Source organism: Eschrichtius robustus, chromosome 11 (assembly GCF_028021215.1).
Source record: "Eschrichtius robustus isolate mEscRob2 chromosome 11, mEscRob2.pri, whole genome shotgun sequence".
In the NCBI taxonomy this organism is placed as follows: domain Eukaryota; kingdom Metazoa; phylum Chordata; class Mammalia; order Artiodactyla; family Eschrichtiidae; genus Eschrichtius; species Eschrichtius robustus.
The window spans coordinates 67,024,010-67,043,480 of record NC_090834.1 but is presented as its reverse complement, the minus strand read 5'-3'; positions in this window follow the sequence as shown (position 1 = coordinate 67,043,480).

Here is a 19,471-nt window from a genome sequence, read left to right as displayed (position 1 = left end):
ACTTAGAGCAAGCTATGTAACTTTGCCGAACCTCAGTTTACTCACCATCGATGAAATGGGAATGGTAATAGTGGCTGCCTCATAGGGTTGTTGTGGGGACTAAATGACTCTGCATATATGCCTGGAATAGGTCAGCTGTGTGTAAATGTTGGTTGTTGTTATTACCCCATTGTATCAAGCCCTGTCCTGGCTCCTGACTGAGACCCAGATCCCCTGTCCTTGAAGAGCTCAGAGGCAAGTGCTGCAGGAGAATATGACATCAGGGAAGATACTGACCACAATGAGTTGTGCTTAGGGTGGAGGATTGTCCCAAGAGTGGACATTGCATGTAGAGTGAACAGCATGTGCAAAGGCATGGCGATATGAAGGTACCTGCCGTACTGTGAAGCTTGGGGAAGTCTAGTTCTAGAGTCAAGTCCGAGACAGGGAGGAGAGCATATGTGTGGGCTCTGCATCCACAAAGTGGGAGACAAGGAAAAGGCTGACAGGTATCCCAGGGCTTTGAACATTGCTGGTGCTTAGTAGATGTGGATTGAATGAATGACTGAACCCATGCTGCAGGCACAAAAACCAAAGCCATACCACCAGTATGTGGCATTCCTTGTGCACATTTACACCTGTGAAGAATGTTATTGCTGCTCTGGCCCCTCCTTCTCTGACATGAGAAATGGAAACCTGTGGTCAGCATAACTGCTGGGCTGAGACATGACAACTGTGTGGCCTGAACAGGTCACTGGCAACATACACTCATAACCAACGTGTATGGTCTACTGCCTGGCAGATTCACCCATGACCGGACCACGTCTCAGAGGAGCAAGGGGAGGATACTGTTTAGGTAACCTGGGAGTATTTCTCCTCTGCCTTCAGCCAGAGGTCGAGCCGGTTAGAGTTAAATGACCTTCCTGGATGTGGTCATGGGTCTAACTTGTAAAGTGGTCCAGTGGGTCCTGGCTCTGTGTGGTGTGTGCACAGCACCCAGCACTTGATTATGTTCTTTGATGGAGGATGCTGGTGGCCTCAGCCAGCCAAAAGCAGTGGAGAAGCAACACCCTTTCCAGCAGACGCTGCTGAGAAGGTAAGTGTGAATCATGTTTTATAGATCAGGGCTCTGCTGGAACCATCTGTGTTCTGCTCCTTCTAACAGCTGATTGTGCTATGAATGTCTCACTTTCTACTGTGTTTTGTTTTATAATCTGCAGCAAACCCTTTTCGGAATGATGTGTGATATAAGAGAACAGACGTGTTCAGTAGCTCAATGTTTCAAGGACATTCGAGTCAGCTGCCTCTCAAGCAGCTCCGGGTAGATAAAGTGCAGTCATTGTGCTCAGCAAGCAGCCCTTCCTGCCTCGGCTTCTGCACCTGCTCTAACTCAGTGCTTCTCAGACTCTGAGATTTCAGGGACTGGTCAATAAACAGGCAGATGAACTCAGTGAATTGTTACGAAGCGAGCACCCTTGTAACCACCACCCTGGCCAGGAATAGAGCTTTACCAGCCTCCCCAGCATCCTCCAAGCTCCCCATTCCCCATTCCTGTCCCAGCTGCCTCCCTCCTTCCAACTTCTTGACCTTTATAGTAATGACTTCCTTGAGTTTCTTTTATTGCTTTATCACCCAAGTGTGCATCGCTACACACTATAGTTTAGTTTTACTGTTTTGTTTTTTTTTTAGACTTGATACATCTCTCAATCTAACGAGTTTCCTCTACCCCTTTCTTTTCCTTACAGTTTATCTGTTGAGGAACCTGGGCAGTTTGGCCTGTAGTTTTTCCACAGCCTGGATTTTGCTAGTTTCACACTGGGGGGTGCAGTTCAATGTACTCCTTTACTCTCTGCACTTCCTGCAAATCAGCAGCTAGATCCAGAGACCTGATTCGCCTCAGGTGGGATCCCTCTGATGATGAGACTCTAGGCAGTGTGTGCTCATTTACCAGGAGGCACCTCATGTCTGGTGTTCACTTTTATTGGTGTTGGCAGTCACTGATGCTCAACACCTATATCCGGTAAGTAATTCACTGGGGGTTGCAACATGGGGATATTCTAATCTATCATTTTGTTTTCATTTATTAGATGGAATAATTTTATAAGGAGATGCTGCCCCCTCATCTATTTGATTTCCCGTAGAGTTTGTATAGGAAAGGCAGAATAAGTGCTTAATTCTTTCCTTTTATTTACTCAACTTTTAAGACAATGAATTGGATTGGTTCCCTGCTATCCTCAGAAGGTGGCTATTTAAAAAAAATTACTATGAACTTATGAATAAACGTATCTGATGGGTTTCATTTCATTGCAATTATTGTCTTTGTTGTCCCGTCTTGGCTGTTGGGAGCCTCTTCAAGTTGGTTGGCTCCGGAGTTGTTTGACAAGACTCTGGTGGTTGCTTTCTGGCATTTCAAGATGTCCCAAGCTCCTCTTGTACATTTTCTGTCCTAAACTTGGAATCAGCTATTTCTCTAAGTAAGCCCTGGGTTTCACGTGTGTTTTACCCATCCCCTATGTATAAAGGCAGCCCTGCCACCTCCTGCTCTTCAGGCTCAATTATCTCTGCCAAGATGGTGACTCCTTTCTTGTCTGCTGGTCCTCAGACACATGGAATGCAAAGTGCCCTGGTGGCAGCTGGAGCCTATAGTTCAATGCACCGGGACCTAAAGAATGTAGTTCTGTGTCCCCTGGAAAGAGTGTGCTCCCTTTGGAGACCAGTGCTTCCAACCCCGCAGAACCCAGAGCTGCAGAAACAGGAAGCACAGTGTCCCTCAGTGGGCCCTTGGAAGTGATGGTAAGTGTGGCCACTCCTTCTTCTGCCCCTTGGTTCCTGGAACCATGTATTCTTCCTTAGGGATGCAGCAGCACATGAAAGTCTCTGATTTAATGCATGTACTGGATCCTGAAGGATGGCACCCCACCTTTTTTTTTTTTTTTTAATTTATTTAATTGTATTTTTGGCTGCGTTGGGTCTTGGTTGCTGCGTGCGGGCTTTCTCTAGTTGCGGTGTGCAGGGGTTGCTCCTCGTTGCAGTGCGCAGGCTTCTCATTGCGGTGGCTTCTCCTGTTGCGGAGCACGGGCTCGAGGTGCGCAGGCTCAGTAGTTGTGGCTCGCGGGCTCAGTAGTTGTGGCTTGTGGGCTCAGTAGTTGTGGCTCGCGGGCTCTAGAGCGCAGGCTCTGTAGCTGTGGCGCACAGGCTTAGTTGCTCCGCGGCAGGTGGGATCTTCCTGGACCAGGGCTCGAACCCGTGTCCCCTGCATTGGTAGGCGGGTTCTTAACCACTGCGCCACCAGGGAAGCCCTGCACCCCACCCTTGAAGATTATTGCCTCAGATTATTGAAGCTAGTGCTTCAGTTGTGCCTTTAGTAGGCCATGTCAGGGCTCTTTGAGGTTGGTAACGTCTGGATGGTGCAATTAAAAAAACAAACAAAAAAAAATATATATATCACCAGTGGATCCTAACGTCATGGGCCCACTCCCTAACTTGCCTCACTGTGAAGTGGGTGCGCTGGTTGAATGCTATGCTGATGTAATTCCGTACCTGAGGATCAGGTACTCTCTAAGCTTCTGGATATTGGTGCTAGCTGAGGTTCTGTGGGCAGAAAAGGCAAACATTTTCAGAATAGATCTCTATCCCTGTGAGGATGAACTGCAGGCTCTCCCAGGATGGAAGGGGCCTGATATAGCTGATTTGCCATCAAGTGGCTGGTTGGTCTCCTCAAGGAATAATGCCATATCTGGGGCTCAGCTTTGGTCTCTTTCGCTGGCAGATTGGACACTCAGAGGCAGCAGTCGCTAGATGAGCTTTGGTACGTGGGCGTCCGTGCTGGTGGGCCTATGCATAGCCTCCGTATCTATCTTGTGACCAACTCCATTCATGTGCTTATTGTGCCAGTTCCAGGGTGGCCAGTGACAAAGTGGCTGAGTCATTTAATCTACTTAATTCACTTCTCTTCTGTGGTGGATGCTGTCTGGTGGGTGGTGATGGTTGACATACTGCCTGTCTACTTCCAACCACACCCCTCTACCCCAAACCTTCTTTTTTTTTTTTTTTTTTTTAATGGTCTCTCAGTATGGGACCGGGTTTTAGGTCTTCGGAAGAGTCGCCTCGGCCAGGACAATTTTTTTTTTAATTAATTAATTAATTTTTATTTTTGGCCGTGTTGGGTCTTCGTTTCTGTGCGAGGGCTTTCTCCAGTTGCGGCAAGCAGGGGCCACTCTTCATAGTGGTGCGCGGGCCTCTATCGCGGCCTCTCTTGCCGCGGAGCACAGGCTCCAGATGCACAGGCTCAGTAGTTGTGGCTCACGGGCCCAACCGCTCCGTGGCATGTGGGATCCTCCCAGACCACGGCTCGAACCCGTGTCCCCTGCATCGGCAGGCAGACTCTCAACCACTGCGCCACCAGGGAGGCCCCTACCCCAAACCTTCTTGTCGCTAGTCTTCCAGACCCTTTCCTTCCAGTCCCCTGACTAGCCAGCTAGGCCACAGGCCACTGCCCGGAATGTGTATCCAGCTTCTCGTATACAGCTCTCCTTCCATAACCACGGACACTTGTCTGCAGCTCATTGGGAAGATTTTCCCTTGCTTCCCACTGTCTTTCAAGGCAACTCTTGAATGTGACTGTCATGCAGCCACTGTCCTTTTTGGCTTCCACCCACATACCAAGCTGACCTACCAGCAAACCAAGCAAGGTTACCATTTCCATCTTACAATGATCTACTGCTGGCTGCACCTGACTTTATGACTTGGCCAGCTTGACAGAACCCTGTTCATAATAGGAAGTTCTTGATGTCTTTTCACTTGAGCTCATGGACAAGCATTTCATCTAAACCAGGGCCCAGGGCCAGGAGCTGCTTCTCAAAAGGTGTGTAATTTTCTGCTGTAGATGGCATGACTTTGATCCAGAATCCCAGGGGCCTACTTTGTGATTCTTTCCCTGGGGCTTGCAATGAGCTCTAGATTGCATCTTTACCCATCATGGACACTTCCAACACTATAGAGTCTGCTGGATCGTGTGACCCAAATGACAGGCTATTTGCTTAGCAGCTTGGACCTCTTGTAGAGCACTCTTCTGCTCCAGGCCCCATGGAAAGCTGGCACTTTCTGTGTCACCAGAGAAGAATTGCTAGGTGTGGAATGTGGGACCTCCAGAGACCAAAGAGGCCTTCCAGGTGCTGAGCTTCCTTCTTTGTGGTAGAGGATGAAAGAGGCATCAATCTGTCTTTTAATTTGAAGGGGATATTCTGGCACACCCACGACCACTGGACACCTAAAAACTTCAGTGAGGTAGCAGGTCCCTGAGTCTTCATAGGGTTTATTACCCACCTTCTGGAGCACGTGTCTTAAGGTTTCCAATAAACTAGCCACCTCTTGTTTTTCCCACTCAGTCACTATTTATTTATTCTTTAATAAATTCCTTAGGGACAACTCATAGGAATATTATTTCCAGAGTCCTTACATGTTTTACTTGAAGGTCAGTTTTGCTAGATATTAAATCTTGGCTCACATTTTCTCTCCTTGGATATCTGAAATACCTTATTCTGTCTCTGGCATGAGTTATTACTGTCAAAAAGTCCAATGATCACTTTATTTCTTTTTAAAATCACATGCTTTTTTTTTTGGCAAAATGCTCAAAGGATTTTTCCTTTTTCTTTAAAGTTAAGTAATTTTGCTAAAATATAACTTGGTGTTGGTTGTCCTAGGTCAATAATCTCAGGTACATGGTGTGCTCTTCCAATGTGAGGGGCCTTGGGTGATTTTCCTTTCACTGTGAACAGAACACCCATCTTGGAGGAAATAAGTGCTCTCACCCAGGTCATGCTTTTTGTGGTTTGACTCCAACTTAAAGTTTTAGATACCATCTTGGCATCTTCTCTGCTGATCAGATACTCCCTTAGCTCCGTCTGGGCCTGCTGCCACTCTGCACACTGAGAGAATGATCTTGTTCACAGGTGGTCCAGTAGGTCAGTCTTCTAACGTGACCCTTAAAACACTGAGAGTATTTTCATTCACTTTTCCATTCATTTATCCAACAAATTTATGAGTCCCAATTATGTGCCAGCCACTGTTCTAAGCACTTAAGCAATTGTGAGCAAATACTAACTATTAGAACTAATAAACGAAAGATTGGCAAGGTTTCAGGATACAAGATCAGTATACAAAAACAAATTGTATTTCTCTACAGGAGCAATAAACGAACTGAAGTTAAATTAATAAAACAATGTATAATAGTATCAAAAAAATAAAATACTTAGGAATCTATAACAAAAGTGTAACACCTATGTATACTCTGAAAACTACCAAACATCACTGAAGGAAATTAAAGGAGATGTAAATAAACACATATGCATGTTCATGGATCAGAAGACTTAATACTGGTGAGACGGCAATACTCCCTAAATTGATCTATAGTTGAATGCAATTCCTACCAAAATTCCATCTGACTTCACAGAAATTAATAAATTGATCCTAAAATTCATGTGGAAGTTCAAGGGACCCAGAATAGCCAAAGCAAGCTTGAAAAATAAGAACAAAGTTGGAGGACTCACATTTCCTGATTTCAAAGCTTACTGCAAAACTACAGTAATCAAGACAGTGTTGTACTGGCATAAGGATAGATATATAGATCACTGGAATAGAATTTAATTCAGAAATAAATTCTCACATTTACAGTCAACTGGTTTGTAAAAAAAATATTTATTTATTTATTTGGCTGTGCCAGGTTAGTTGCGGCATGCGGGATCTTCTTGTTGCGGCATGTGGGCTCTTAGTTGCGGCATGCATGTGGGATCTAGTTCCCTGACCAGGTATCGAATCCAGGCCCCCTGCATTGGGAGTGTGGAGTCTTAACCACTGGACCACCAGGGAAGTCCCCAGGCAATTGATGTTTGACAGGGTGCCAAAGTAAGTCAGTGGGGAAAGAATAGTCTTTTTCAACAGATGTGCTGGGATAACTAGATATCCACATGCAAAAGAATAAAGTTGGACTCCTACCTAGCACCACATACAAAAATTAACTCAAAATGGGTTTCAGGGCAGGTAATGCTCATGTGTGGTTTCTTAGCTGGGCTGTTTCTTCTCTCCAAAGTTTTAATCAAGTAGGCATTGAGCATGAGTTCCATGTTGGTACCTATGCTGGCTGTGATGAGAACAGAGATAAATCATACCGGGCTCTCCCCCAGGCAGCCTCCCACACATGTCCATGTGCTGTCTTTGTCAAGGGCAGAGTCCATGGACACGGTGACAAGAATAATGATGACGATAATGGTGATGATCGCTAACATTATGGAGTACTAACTCTGAGCCAAGCACCATTCCGACCATTTTACAAGTATTTCTCATTTGATTCTTTTTTTTTTAAATTAATTAATTAATCAGTTTTATTTTTGGCTGTGTTGGGTCTTTGTTGTTGCGCGCGGGCTTTCTCTGGCTGCAGCGAGCGGGGGCTACTCTTCGTTGTGGTGTGCGGGATTCTCATTGCAGTGGTTTCTCTTGTTACGGAGCACAGGTTCTAGGCTCGCGGGCTTCAGTAGCTGCAGCACGCAGGCTCAGTAGTTGTGGCTCACGGGCTCTAGAGCACAGGCTCAGTAGTTGTGGTGCCCGGGCTTAGTTGCTCCGCGGCATGTGGGATCTTCCCGGACCAGGGCTCGAACCTGCGTCCCCTGCATTGGCAGGCGGATTCTTCACCACTGCGCCACCAGGGAAGTCCCTCTCATTTGATTCTTACAAATATTATTATCCCTATTTCACAGATGAGGAAACTGAGGCACAAGGGAGGTGGACTAACTTGCAACACAGCTGATAAATAGCAGAGCTTCTGAGAGAGGGGCTCTCAGGGAAGGAACGCTTCCAGGGGAAGGGGCTGCACCTGTGCCAGGCCTGGGCTGATGACACTGATAGAGAGGAAAGGGGCAGGCGTCATGGCCAGCTGGGGCAAGGTCCTCACCTTGACTGCACTGGCCACATGTCTCCTTGGAGTCCTGTTGATGACCTGCCCACACTGGGCTCAGCAGCCCCATGGAACTCTGGGCCTGCCGTGGCCTCCACAACCCACACTGCCCTAATGAGCATCTCCTTAGCCTGGCAAGGAGCAGGAGTTTGCGGGTAGTTGCTGGGGTCCTAAGACTTGACATTTACACTTGCTCATGGCCTGAACTCCTAACTTCCATGGCGCTTCTCTTACTGAAAATAATTTAATTACGAAAGCAATACAGAGTCATTATAGAAAATGCACAGCCATTACACATGTAACAGAAAGACAAAACGGAAGAACTGGCTCTGGCTACTAATTCATGCTGGAGGAGGTGACTATTTAAAGGGTTCCTGATGGTCTTTTGGATATGAAAGGTCAAGATATTCCTGCTGGAAAAAGCATGTTCCATGAGGGAGACCTCACACTCTGCATAGGAAAATGAAGCACTTGAAGGATTCGGTGGTTCGGTGGAAGGTAAGGACCCAGAGTGGGGTCTTGGGCCAGAAGTGAGGGTATCCTGAAGGGACCCAGCCGCTCTGTGAGAGGCAGGGGTCAGAGAAGAAGAATGTCCAGTGAGAATCCCCCAGAAGCAGGGTCAGCCAGGACACACTGGAACAGAGATGCTCCCACTGATTTTAAGTTGTCTACCATGCCATGCAGAGCTGTAGTCCTTCAGAAGTGCCTCATGTAAGACATTCTTTGGAGAAATAAAGGAAAAAGGACAATGTTCCATGTTTGTGTTAACTAAGGATAGAGAGAAGGAAACAGCTGCAGAAAGTGGGATGCCAGGGAAACCGAGGGCGGCAGGAAGAGGAAATCAGAGTAAACATGAGAACTAGGCATCTGGAAATTTGCACCAGCGTGGGGGGAGAGCATTGGAATTTGCATATATATATATATACTTGCTTACATACATTTGCTATATACTTTCCTTAGTATATAAGATGAAGGTTTCAGCCATTTTTATTTAAATGTTAAAAGAAAGGGTGATCCTGCGAGGCTGGAAGACTGGGGGATACAGAGATGGCTTGGGCTACAAGATAAACAAATGGAGGAAAATAAAAATCCCACCACTCCCCACCATGTAAAGAGAGTAAAGAGAGTAACTCTTTGTAAAGAGAGTAACTCCAAATATTTTAGTGTATATACCTTCAGACTTCTTTCTACACACTTATATAGTTCTGTATCTAATTTTAAAAGTTGATTTAATGTGCACATCATTTTGAAGTCTGCTTTTTTCCACTTAACATGGTATTAAGAGCATCCTTCCTTTTCAATAGATATTCATCTTGGCATCATTTCTAGGGGCTGTGTAATATCTTGTATGGAGATACCATAATTGACCCACCTGATCGCACTACCAAGGCTTAATGTTTTGATTTTAGCTGTGTTTTTATGAAAGTTAGACATGCTCATAGTTTGAAGAATCAAATAATTCTATTAATCTTGCTATGAAAAATAGCAATCCCTTACACATTCTCCCTCTGCCCAGGAGCAGAAGCAATCACTTTCATGTCCTATTAAGCTAATTACTTTCGTATTTACTCCTGTGCCTCTAAACAACTGCCTCGAATTGCTACTTGTTGATTTTTTATCTTAGGTATTATTTCTTCATTTCTTGCTATGGAAATTGAGGACTTATCTCACTTTCTTCCTATATTCCCGGGACACATCTCCCCATTCTCATGTCCTCCTGATAAAATGATAAGGTAGTTTTGGCTAGATCAACATGTAAAGTTTACATTATTAAGGTTATGTAAACACTGTTGACTGCTGCATGGTGTAGTAAAATATGATGAATTGCCCTTTCCTCCACAAATTTTCTTTTCTCTGGAGTTGTCTGTCTTGTGTTGCAGGTTGGTGTTTCCAGAAAGCAAACTCTGAGATGGATCTTAGTGTGTAGGATGTTTCAGACAGCATTGAGGATTTGGGAGAGAAAGAAGTCAGACTGCCATGCAGGCCAAGCACAGCCTTGACCGATGCCCTGGGAGCTCTGAAGCCAGAGTGGAACTTTGGAATGGTCCCTTCAGTGCCTGTTTCCTTGCATTAATCACTAATTTAACCCCAGATCCTTGGCCAGTTGTCAAAAGCTCCTCTCAATGCATTAGTTTGCACCAGATATTCAGTGCATTCCTATCTTCTTAAAGAAGTCTCTCCTGGACCCTTGGACCTGCTCCAGGCTGGACTGGTGGCTCCTGGGGCTGCTGTCATTCTGGGCTCTCATTTCACCATCACCCTGGGCTTCAGGGCATCACATTGTATAAAGGTTCTGGTCACTGTACTCCCCTGTATTGGATATTCTGCTTTCCTGTGTTCCATGCCGTCTTCCTTCTTAGTTTATTTATTTATTTATTTATTTATTTATTTATTTATGGCTGTGTTGGGTCTTCGTTTCTACGCGAGGGCTTTCTCTAGTTGCGGCAAGTGGGGACCACTCCCCATTGCGGTGCGCGGGCCTCTCACTGTTGTGGCCTCTCTTGTTGCGGAGCACAGGCTCCAGACGCGCAGGCTCAGTAATTGTGGCTCACGGGCCTAGCCGCTCCGCGGCATGTGGGAGCTTCCCAGACCAGGGCTCAAACCCGTGTCCCCTGCATTGGCAGGCAGATTCTCAACAACTGCGCCACCAGGGAAGCCCCCTTCTCAGTTTATTCTCTTGTTTTCGTGGAGCATATCTTCCAGTAACATCCATAGAAAGTAGAGTAATGGGCCATACAGTTTTTTGAGATCTTACATATATGAAAATGTTGTTATTCTACCCTTACATATTCCTAGTTTGGAAAAAGACAGACTTCTAGCTTGGAAATACTTTTTCTCAATTTTAAATGCATTGCCTCATGCCTCCTAGCTTCCAGCATTGCTACTGAGAAGTCCAAAACCACTCTGATGTCTGACCTTTTGTATGAGACATTTTTTACCTTATGGAAGCTTATGGGATCTTTTCTGTCTCTGATGATAAAATTTGCCTACGTGTGTGCATGTATGTGTTTCCTTTTATCCATTGTAGGCACCTGAGGGGCCCTTTCAATTCATTTGGAAATCATGGGCTTCATTCCCAGGAAATTTTCTTAAATTATTCCTTGGCTGTTTTCCTCTCCTTTTTCTGTTTTCTTTTTCTGGAATGTCTATTATTGAGGCACTGTATGTTCTGTACTTCATCTTGCCACTCACTCATTTTTCCATCTTTTGTTTTTATTTTTGGAAGATTTCCTCAGTTTTATTATCTATCACTTTTCTAGTAAGTTTTTAAAATGAAACCTGACACCTAAACAGCAAAGTGCACAACTCACAAGTATGCATTTAGCTCAGTGACTCATCAGAAACTGAAAACACTTGCATGACTCCAACCCAGGCCAAAAAATAGATGATTATTATTACCTATTATTACCTCTCCTGCCCCATTCATCACCACTCCCTTCCTCCCCCCAAATCATCAGGATCCTAACTTCTAACACCATGAATCAATTTTGTTGTTTTCAAGCTTTAGCGTGCATCAGAATCACCTGAACAAGTTACTTAAACTCTTAAGAATCAAGTAATAAAACAGATTTCTGGCAATCACTTTCTGAGTTTCTGATTCAGTAGGTCTATGTTGGAGCCCAAGAATTTTCATTTATAACAAGGTACCAGGTGCTGCTGATGCTGCTGAGAACTACTGGCCCATTCTTCAACTGAAAACAAATGGAATCATACCATGTGTCCTCTTTGGTGTATGGTTTCTTTCGTTCACAATTAACTTTGTGAGATTTATCCCTTTTTTAAAAAAAAATGTAGCTGAAGTTCATTCATTTTAACTACTGAATAGTATGACTGTACCGTACAGTATGAAGTTATTTATCCATTTTGCTGCTGATGGTCATTTGGGCTACTACCAGTGTTGGGTTATTATGAATAATGGTGCTAAGAACATTCCTTTAGAGTATTTCGGTGAAAATGTGCATACATTTCTGCTGGGTATATACATGTAGGAGAGGAATAGCTGGTAGGCAGCATGTGTCAAGCTCTTTTCCAAAACAGCTGTAGCAATTTTTACTCCCAACAGCAGGGTGTGAGTGCTCTCCTTGCTCTGCATCCTACACAATACTTGATGCCGTCAATCTTTTTATTTTTAGCCATTCTGGTAGGAGTGTAGTGTTCTCTCATTGTGGTTTTAATTTGCATTTCCATGATGACTGATGATATTGATTACTTTTCCATAAGCATATTGGCTATTTGGATATTCTTTTGGATGAAGTACCCATTCAAGTTTCTTCCTCATGTTTCCATTGATTTATCTATCTTTTTCTTATTGACTTATAATGGTTCTTTATATATTCTGGATATGACTATTGGTAATACATATTGCAATAATTTCTTCCATTCTGTGGTTTACCTTTACTCTGTTAATGGTGAATTTTGATAAATATAAATTTTTGAGTTTTGTGTGTGTGTGTGTGGTGAGAGCACCTGAAATCTATTTTTTTTTTTTTTTGAAATCTATTTTAAAGTAAATTTCCAGTATATAATACAATATTATTAACGATAGTCATCACATTGTACATTAGATCTCTGGGCTTATTCATCCTACATAACTGTAACTTTGTACTCTTTGACCAACATCTCCCCATTTCTCCCACTTCCCTGCCCTTGGTAACCACCATTCTACTCTCTGCTTCTATGTATTCAACCTTTTTAGATTCCACATGTAAGTGAAATCATGCAGTATTTTTCTTTCTGTACCTGGTTTATTTCATTTAGTGTAATATCCTCCAGGTTCACCAGTGTTATCACAAATAGCAGGATCTCCTTGTTTCTTAGGCTGAATAAAATTATATTCATATATTGGGGCTTCCCTGGTGGCACAGTGGTTAAGAATCTGCCTGCCAATGCAGGGGACGTGGGTTCGGGTTCGAGCCCTGGTCTGGGAAGATCCCACGCGCCACGGAGCAACTAAGCCCGTGTGCCACAACTACGGAGCCTGTGCTCTAGAGGCCGCGAGCCACAACTACTGAGCCCGCATGCCTAGAGCCCGTGCTCTGCAACAAGAGAAACCACAGTGATGAGAAGCCCGCGCACCACAAGGAAGAGCAGCCCCTGCTCACCGCAACTAGAGAAAGCCTGCACGCAGCAATGAAGACCCAACACAGCCAAAAATAAATAAATAAAATAAATTTAAAAAATTATATTCATATATATATATAAAAATAAATGCACACACACAGACACACACAGAAGACACAGAGCAAGACGACAAAGAAACGGATATAGGAATGGATGAAGAACAAGCAATAGCAAAGAAACCTACAGCTGAAAAAGATAAATTGTAAATTAATACTCTCACTATTTGGATCCTGTGTGGAGAGGGAATGTGAAATTTAAGTTACTTCTTTTGGGAGAGACTTGCCTTTGTACCAATGACAATGGCCAAGAGGATGGAATGTGCTAATTTATCTAAAACAATGGGGGCTCACTCCTGGAGATGGAATTGGGGTCGGTTTTCCAAAGCACACAGGTAGCTTAGGGGAGAGGTGGATACCTGAATGAAATGAATGAATGAAAATCTATGCATTGTTAGCAGGAGATAGTGGGTGACGGATGCTTGAGAGGCAACAAAAAATGTCTACTACATTTTCCAGTGAGCACAATGAGTTTAAGCCTTGACTACTCTTGGAGCCTCTGCAGCACAAACAGGTGTTGGCAGAGAAATTAATTCCCAATTTCACGGGAACTAAATAACTCTCTCTGTGATGGATTTGTTTGTTTGGTAGTCAGTGCTGACTTCCAAGTCCTTCTAGAATGCCTTTCTGCACTGCATAAGCTAACAAGCTAAAAAACCCCAGCATAAACAGCATTTCCAGGCTCTCTTGCAGCTAGGGTCCTGGATGTGATTTACATTCTGCCAGTGAAATGTATTCATGTGAGATTTGAAAAGTAGGAATGAGGCAGAGGCTATTTTCCAACTGCTTCTGGTTTTGTTTGTTTGGTTCACGAACAAGGCTTTGGAGATAAGCCTAACAACCAATTTCCAGGTATTGAGAAGCAGTTGCTGTGATGGCAGCCTCCTCCTCTTGATTCTTAAGAGTTTAAGTGACTTGTTCAAGGTTACGTAGATAATTAAACGACAGAGTTCAAGCTTAGGTGTCTGAATTCACGGCTATTTGGAGAGTTCTCGAGGTTTGCCCCGGTTGAGCAGAAGTAGTGGCTTCCCTGGCGGGTTAGGTCTGGGAATTGTTCCTGAAGGCCCAGCTTAGGGCTCACCCCTTCACTGCTTCCAAACATTTTGTTAAGTGCTTAGTTCTTTCTGTTATATACTTTCAGAGCCATTTCAGTTTCCTGCACTGAAAACTTCTCACTAACATAATAGTAGGGAAACGCCCTTCTGGAATCTGGACAGAGCTAGCTTATCTCCCCAAATCCCAGGTTTCCTAATTATAATCACACCATGGGTATGGATTAATAGCCAAGTTTCTCCCAACAAGCAGGGGCAAGTACCTGTGCTTTGGCACAGCTGTAGAAGAGCCTGAATAGAGGAAGTCAGGAAATAGGGCACCAGCCGGGCTTGGCTTCCATGGGTCCTGCCTCCACCGGGTGTGTGGGGAATGAGAATCTCTTTTACTATGTGCCCATTTTTACTATGTGCCAGAGCCTGTGCTCTGTACTTCACAAACATCATCACATCCACGACTCAACCCTGAAAAGCAGGTATGATTACCCTCAGTTTACATATGGGGAAACTGAGACTCCAAGAGGTTAACGTGACCTGACCAAGATGCTCAGAGTTAACATTCAAGTCTGCCTACATACTCAGCGTATACACATTTACATTTTAAAAATTCTTCTCCTAATTATAAAAGTAATATATGTTCATTGTAGAAGCTTTGTCATCATCCCTTTGGTGTCATGGTAGCAGGATGGAAGCAAGGGCTACTTTTTCTACAAATGAATTTACAAAATTGTAAAGTCTCTGCTTCTATTACATATGCTGCCCAGTTTTTGATATAGGATATAAGAACTCTATTTTCTTTCTTTTTCTCTTTCTTTTCTTTTTAATTGAACACTGGCATGAACAATGTTTCAGAAATAAGAAATAATTGACACACTGACTTGTGTTGACACATTAATAAATGAAAGGGCATAGCTAGTTACCTGCAGTAAAATTGCAAAATGGATAATTGAAAGGAATCACAGGTCACATCTTAACTTATAATCTTATTAATAGGCTATATGAGCTAATTTAAAAGGATTACAGCATCTCTCATATCAGTGATCTTATACGATCATTTTAACGACTTACCAAAGTGTGTGTATTTGCGTGTGTGTGTGTTTTGGTTGCCCATTCTCTTCCCACAGGCTTTAGGCAATAGTTAAAAATGTGGCTACAGGAATTTAGAAGATGCTATCTGTTGCCTGTTTAGCCTAAATTGGTCCAGGATGATAACTCACTGTAATCAGGTCTCAACATCTTGAAGGCAGCAGGAGAAATTCACTTATACTCTGTGGCTGAAAATGAACTATGAACAAACCTCATATTGAAAATTTCAAAAATGTTTGGGATCTAGACTTCATTCAATTTTAAGGTACTTTGGTGGTCATGACAATAAAAACCACCTCTACTCCAGTCCTCCTCTTCTTCCTCCTCCTCCTCCTCCTCCTCCTCCTCCTTCTATGGCAATATAGTTAAATGGTTCAACCACTAAAAAGTATAAAGACACAATCACTGAAATCTCCCTCCCATCCTTGACCTCCATCTACCTAGCCATCTTCCTAATTTCTTATATATCTTTCTAGAAATTCTTTATGTATATACAATACAAATACAGATTCTTGTGTTTTTCTTTTTTACACAAAATGTAGCAGAACATAGCAGTACATTGTTCTGTACTTTTTTTTTTCATTTAAAAGTATATCTTGGAGAGCTTTTCATATTAGAACATATAGAGCTTCCTCTTTCCTTTTTATAGCTATGTAATATTCTATTTTATGGATGTCACATAATTTATATTTCTGCCTGGGGTTTTTCACCATTTGAGTTGCTTCTAATCTTTTGCTGCTACAAACAATGCTGTGATGAATAGCTTTGTGCAAATGTCATTTTGCACATGTGAGAGTCAATATATATTAAATATGTTTATTTAATTTAAATAGATGTGTAAGACTGCTTTTTGTAGAACTTATGTCAATATACACTCCCACCACTAATGTTTGAAATGCCTGTTTCCCTAGACTTGCCATGAAAATGTTATCAAACTTTGGATTTTTTGTTTCATATGTTTAAGATTCATTTATATTTCTTTTAATTTGTGTCCTTTCCCCATTTTCTACTGGGTAACTGGTCTTTACTTATTTACATCTAGAGGCTCTTTACATATGAAAGAGATTACTCCTTTGTAATCTAATATGAAAACATTTCTCCCAATTTATTATTTATTTATTCTTTGACTTTATTTATAAAGTTTCTTAAATATTAGAGTATTTTCTTTTGTATGTTTGAACTTATTAATCTTTTATGGCTTCTGGATTTGGGGTGACAGAAAGACTTTCCTTACTACAAGATGAAAGGTATTTTCTCATTTTTCTTTTAGAACTGTTGAGGTTTTTTAAAAAGTTAAAAAAATTTTTTTGGTCATGCAGCTTGCTGGAGGGATCTCGGTTCCCCAACCAGGGATTGAACCCGGGCCATGGCAGGGAAAGCCTGGAATTCTAACCACTAGGCCACCAGGGAACTCATTGAAAGTTAAATTTTTTATTCATTTGAAGTTAACTTAGTGAGGCATGAGGAATGGATTCAACTTCATTGTTGTCTAAGTGGCTACCCATTTGTTCCAATACCATTTATTTAGTGGTCCATATTTTTTCCAATGACTTGAGATGTCAGCTTTATTATATTGTATCTATGTATGATTTTGTGACTATTTCTGGATATTATATGCAACTCCATTAGCCTATCTGTCTGCATTACACTGTTCTGATTACTGAGGCTTTATAATATCTTTTAATATATGTAGTGCTGATCTACCTCCCCTGCCATTGCTCTTCTTTTTCACACTTTTTATCACTATTCTTGCTCCTTTCTTTGTCTATGTAAATTTAGAATCAATTTATCTAATTAAAAAAAAGTGTATTGGGGGATTTCCCTGGTGGTCCAGTGGCTAAGATTCCACTCTCCCACTGCAGGGGGCCTGGGTTTGATCCCTGGTCAGGGAACTAGATCCCACATGCCACAACTAGGAGTTCACATGCCTCAACTTAAAACCCCACACGCAACAACAAAGATCCCGTGTGCCACAACTAAGACCCAGCGCAGCCAAATAAATAAATAAATATTTTTTAAAAGCCTATTGGATCACATTAAAATTTTGAATTAAGTTATGGAGAACTGACATTTTTATGATGTTACATATTCCTGTCCAAGAGCATGTTATATTTCTACTTGTTCAAGTTTTCTCTTGGATAGTGTTTTCCTGTGAAATTATCTGGTCCTGCTGCTTGTTAAAGAGGTAGGGTAGCTCTTTGACAACCTTCTCTATTTTTTCCGTACAAATTGTTCTCCATCATTTCTCTCTCTTCTGAGGCCGATTTTGTGTGCAAGGTTCTTCTGCTATTTAGAAATCTTGGACTTTCTTCTTGTAAGTTGCCTTTATAATTAAAACCTTCTATGACATCTTTCATCCTCCATTTCTTTAGATAGTATCTATGGCTTCCCTACTATGAAAACAGTAAAACTAGCTCATATCCTAATACAGGGCCCAGACTGGCAGCTGAGGCAGTGGCAGCAGCAAGAAGAGAGGAGGGTCTCTGCATGGGGGCACAACTGAGACCCGTGGTGGCCCCTCCATCCACAGAGCATGTTCCTGTGGTGTCTGCACAAGTGCTCTGGCCTGAGCGCTGGGACAGAAATTGCCAACACTCAGGCAGTAAACTTTGTCGGTAAATTATTACAAAGGAAAGCAAACACATGCACGTGGCAATCAAGCATAGCAGGGAGTTATTAGAATTCTTTGAGGAGTTTAGAGTCTCTGGTTTTTAAAACTGCTGCAACATTGTGAGGCAAATGTCCACAGGCTTAGAAATAGAAACCAAATATAAAAATCATTCCATTAGATGAAAAAGAACACTATTTACATATGAAGCTTCAGCTTAACCAATTATTAATAAGGAAGACAATTTTAAAATTAATTTTTCCTTGTAACTGAAGATACAGCAATGAACACTTGAACACATAAACAAATGTTTTGAATTATACACAAATCATGAAGCCACTTTCGGTTTCTTATATGACCTTCACAAATTACAGGAAATGTCAGGGAAAACATTGAAATGCCATTGTATAAATTTACATTTAAAATTAAATTCAGATTTACGCCAAACTGATTTGTATGAAGAGTTAAATCTTCTAAGAAGAAATTTCTGCAAGAATCATCAGCTCTAGATGTACTAAAATTTATGTTTCAAAGTAATTTATCAAAAATTTATCCCTGTGTGTTACAGCCTATAAAATACTTTTAACAGATCCAGTAATAGTTTCATCAGCAGAAAGATCCTTCTCATAACTAAAAATTATCAAAAATTATTTGTGACCTTTCATTTGCCAAGAATGACTGATGTCCCTTCAATTATACTGATTGAAAATGAAGACCCCAAAAGTATAAATTCAATGACCTAATAAATGAGTTTTCAGAAAAATGACCCAGAAAAAAATCTGACGATCAATCAAGATATCACATTAATAAGGTATTATTGTTTATTGCATTCTATAAAATTATACTAAAATGTTATTTTTGTACTTTGTAAGTTTGTTGTTACTCATATATCACTATTACCCGTATAAAATAGTTTTAAAGGAAAAAACTATTTTTGGTACCTTTAATGAAATTTTCCCTTGCTTTTTGAATAAGGAGCCTTGCATTTTAATTTAATTAAGAGCTGGTCCTGCCCATGAGGTTGGCCTATGGTACAGATAATGCAGGCTGGGGAGCACCAAAGGTTTTTAAACGAGAATTATCATATTTATATTTTGAGAGAGGAACTGAGTATGAATACTCATTAAGTCTCTTTTCTGCTGGACTATGAACTCTTTGAGGCAGGGTTTGCCTCTCATTCATCTTTGTATGTCCCATAGTGCCTCACACAATACCTGGCACACATATGGGCCACAGGGAGCAGTGGTTAAGAAGGAGGATCTGATGCCAGACATCTTGGCACTAAGTCCTGGTCTGTCCCCTCCTAGCAAGTTACTTAACCTCTCTTCACTTCGGTTTCTATATCTGTAAAATATGGATAATGATATCTACTTCATAGAGTTTCTATGAGGATTAAATGAGCTAATGCATATGAAGTACTTAGAATAATGCCTGACATTTAGTATTCATTCAAATATTAACTATTATCATTTTAAGGAAAAATTTATTGGAAGGATTTTTAATCCTCTGTAAGCAAAAAGGAGTGTTGGTGCAGTTTTCAGAACCATTGAGGAAATAGAGTCTTGGCATTTACACCAAGATAGCATCAACTCTGTGAATAAACACTTATTTGTTACTTAGGCTC